This window comes from Hipposideros armiger, unplaced genomic scaffold (genome assembly GCF_001890085.2).
Source record: "Hipposideros armiger isolate ML-2016 unplaced genomic scaffold, ASM189008v1 scaffold_636, whole genome shotgun sequence".
Taxonomy (NCBI): Eukaryota; Metazoa; Chordata; class Mammalia; order Chiroptera; family Hipposideridae; genus Hipposideros; species Hipposideros armiger.
In genome coordinates this window covers 208,961-213,058 of record NW_017731986.1, presented here as the reverse complement: position 1 = coordinate 213,058, position 4,098 = coordinate 208,961, and positions in this window count along the sequence as shown.

The window sequence follows — 4,098 nt, the reverse complement described above, 5'->3', positions numbered from 1 at the left end:
AACCATACAATATGTAGACTTTACACTCTGGCTTCCTTAGCTTAGAATGTATTCATTTAAGGTTCTTTCATGTCTTTTCTTGCCTTGATAACTCATTTCTTTTATGGTTTAATAATATCCCATTATGTAGATGTGCCACAGTTCAACAATTTGCATATTGAAAAACAGCTTGGTTGCTTTCAGTTTGGGGCAATGATGAATAAAGGTTCTATAAACATTCTTGTGCAAATTTTTGGGTGGACAGAAGTTTTCAACTTATTTGCATAAATATCTAGGAGCATAATTGCTGAATCCTATTGCATGACAATGTTTAGCTTTAGCTTTGTAAGAAACTGCCAAACTGTCTAGCAAAGTGGCTGTACCGTGTTGCATTCTTAGCAGCAATGAATGAAAATTCCTGTTGTTCCACATCCTCGCCATCATTTGGAGTTGTCAGTGTTTCAGGGTTTAGCCAGTCTAGTATCTCTGTGTTTTAATTTGACATTCCCTAATGACATGTCATTGAGCACTTTTTTATATGCCATTTGCCATCTATGTGTCTTCTTTGGTGAGATTTCTGTTCAGATCTCTTTTACACTGGATTTTTTCTTTTTTTTTTCTTGTAGAGTTTTAAGGATTCTTTATTTTGTTATGGGACCTATATTTGTTTATATTTATTGTCATTTCTTGACAGTTCATTTTACATATTCTATTTATTAGGCTTTTCTATTTTGTATAAACGTGTCCCTTGTTATATTAACATTTGCAAAATTCATTGGGATTTTCAAGGTAAAAATCAAATATTAATTGGCTGTAGTCAACATTGATAAGTACTTAAATTTGATATTTTAAATATGCAATACCAAATATGAAAACAAAAGGGCAGGAAAAACTCTCTGCAAGTATGATTTCTGCTGTATTAATTTCCATTTGGTAATAGCATTTAGAACATGCATTAATCTCCTGAACTAGAATGTAAGCAACCTATTTACTATGTGAGTGTGGACATTAGGGCAATAGTGGGAGACTTCAGAAAGTATATGTGATGTTCATACAGTACAGAGGTTGCAGTACTAGCCAAGGGGAAATAAAGCATGATTACCAGTAGCAACAGTATAGTGTTGGCCTTTGGGACACATCAATCCACTTTCATTTACTTGGTAATCTCTTTCCTGCCACAAGAGCCATCCTTGACACACAGATCTGCTTCTGCATCACAATCACTGGCATGTGGAAACTCTCACTTTTGGAACTCTGATTCATTGTTCGATTACCCTTATAAGGCTACTTTTTGGCTCCAGTGAATCCCTGGAGCGCTCCAAATTGTTTGCTGTATATAGTGTATTTGGCATATATATGTAGGTGCACAACATTAACTCTGCCATGATAACCCACTCTCAGATTTTAGCATCCTAGGATAACTTCTTTGTACTCCTGACCTATGTATATGTCAAGGTCTGTGTTCTTAGGTCCAACACGTTTAGCTGTCATGAAAAAGATACTGTGTTCTAATGAGGAATTCTCCACACCCTCTTTTGCATTCTCACAACAAACTCAGTGGTTAAAGCTGTGGCTTCCTGATTAAGCTGAAATCAAATGCACAATAAAGTGTTGTTTCATTTATTAGTATTTCAGTACATTCAAAATTTAGAATATTTCTTACACTAGCCATGCATCCATGAGCTTTTGATTCATGATCCATATTGAGATCATTTTTGCTATTTTTCTCAAAAAAAAAGTCATTCTGAAGAGTTAGTCATTAGGTTTTCTCTCTTAAAACACTCTGTACTACTGTAAATCACATCTTTTGTGTTTATTTATCTTCCACTACCCTCAGAATGAGTCTATATCTTACTTATCTTTGTGAAGACGTTTCAAGACAGTCTACATATGTATTGTTTACACAAGCTCGGGTGGAATCCTGAAGGTAACTTACATTGATCCACTCATGTCCATATAAAATGGTTATAAAAAGAGTCTATATACTGCTAAAGATTGACATTAACAAACCTTTTTTTTTCTTATGAAAAAATCCATTTTATTGGACAAAGAAAAAAAATTATTTTTCTTGATAGTAACACTGTTTTTGGAAATCCTGACAACTAATAAGATTTTCCAAAAGAACACACTCAGCTTTTAACTGATTAGAGAGTGAAACAATCACATAGAAATGCTATGGAAACTGATTTCATAGTGTAAAAAGATAGAATCCTGCCATGAGCATCTGTTTATACCGGATGCTCTGTATACAACCCGTAGATGGTGTTTTTCTTCTTTCTACATATACAATTAAACATGTTTTTTTTGGAGATGAAAGTACATTTTATAACATTGATTAAGAGGGAAATATTATAATTTAAAAATTGTAACTCTTCCTGTTGGAAGGTGAAAAAGACACATGTGAGCCTTAGCCCCAAATTCACAGAATCCAGTGAAGGAGACATAAGAAAACATGTAATTAAAATAACACATCATAAGTGTAAATATATAGATCATTTTATAATCCCCTACAGTTTCTGTGGTTCGTGAATTAAAGAAGGATAAGTAGGACGATTCTAGCTCAGGGTTGCGGGCAGTTGCTGGAGCTGGAACTGTTCAGTACTGCCATCACCACTTTCTCTCTTCATGAAGCCTCAGGGATTTTTCCATCTGCTGTCTCAACTTAGGGTAGTTTAGGCTTCTTCATCACATGGAGGCTTCAGGGCAGTAGTAGACTCACATGCCAGTTCAAAGTTCCAAGTCAAAGTGTTCCAGTGAGCAAGACAAGTATGGAAACACTTTTTCTAATCTAACCTTGTATATATGTGCATATGTATGTATTTGCTGTATGTAAACATATATGTATGTGTCTGTTCAGACACACACAACAGACAGAAAGAGAGAGGTTTGAGCATTCATTTACACATGTAATCAAATCGATTCAGGTGAGAGAAAGCATTTTAGAAGAAATAGACTAGTCAAATTTTTTTTTTCAGTTACAGTTGACATTCAATATTATTTTATATTAGTTTCAGGTATAGCCTAATCAAGTTTTAAAGATTTAAACATGCTCATTTTCTTTTTTAAAATTATTATTTTTTAATGTTTAGATAATTGTAACTTCACATGTGGTTGTAAGAAATAATAGAGGTCCCATGTGCTCTAACCCAGTTACAACCACTGGTAACTTCTTGCAAAAGTATAGCATGCTTTCACAACCAGAATATTGTTATTAATGCTGTCAAAATACAGAGCATTTCCATAATGCAACAATCCATCATGTTGCCCTTTCATAGTCATACTCACATCTTTCCTGCCCTCATCTCCTTCTGCACCCCTGGTAACCACTATTCTGTTCTCCATTTCTGTAATTGTGACTTCAAAAATGATAGGGTAAATGGAATCATATGTATTTAGTAATGGATTTTTTTAACTTAATATAATTCTCTTGAGTTTCATGTAGGTTGTTAGATATATCACTAACTATTTTATTTTATTTTAAAGATTTTATTGGGGAATTGGGGGAGGGGAATAGCATTGGGGAATCGGGGAAGAGGAACAGACAAGTTGCTGTCCTTTTTTGTTCTTCAGTCTAGTTGTGGAGGATGTCGCTTCACTGGCACATATTGGTATTATCATTGCTCTCTTCACGGGTGAGGCAGATTGGTCACCGGCCACTGGACGACCACTCACTGCGGCTCATGACAGCTCACGTTGGCTGCCAGCCGCTCATGGTAGCTTATGGCAGCCCACTGCAGCTTAACTGCAGCCTCTGCCATCACCGGAGACTCACGGCAGCCCAGCTCCACATCGAGCTGTTGTTCACCATCCTAGCTGTAGAGTGTGCAGTGTCACTGGCCCTCATGTGAGGTCCGAACCGGGGACCTGCTGCTCAGAGCTGGCATCCCAAGCCAACCCTTAACCAACGCGCCACTCCACTGGCCCAATGATTCTTTATTTTAATTAATGAGTAGTATTCCCTGGTATAGTTGTATTATAGTTTGTTACACATTAAAAGTCATCTGTGAGGGCCGGCTGAGTGGCTCAGTTGGTTAAGAGCTCGCTCAAGAGTTTGAGCTCTGAGCAACAGCGGTTCGAGTCAGCCCGAGCTGAGCAGCCGCTGAGCTGCCAACAGGTGGC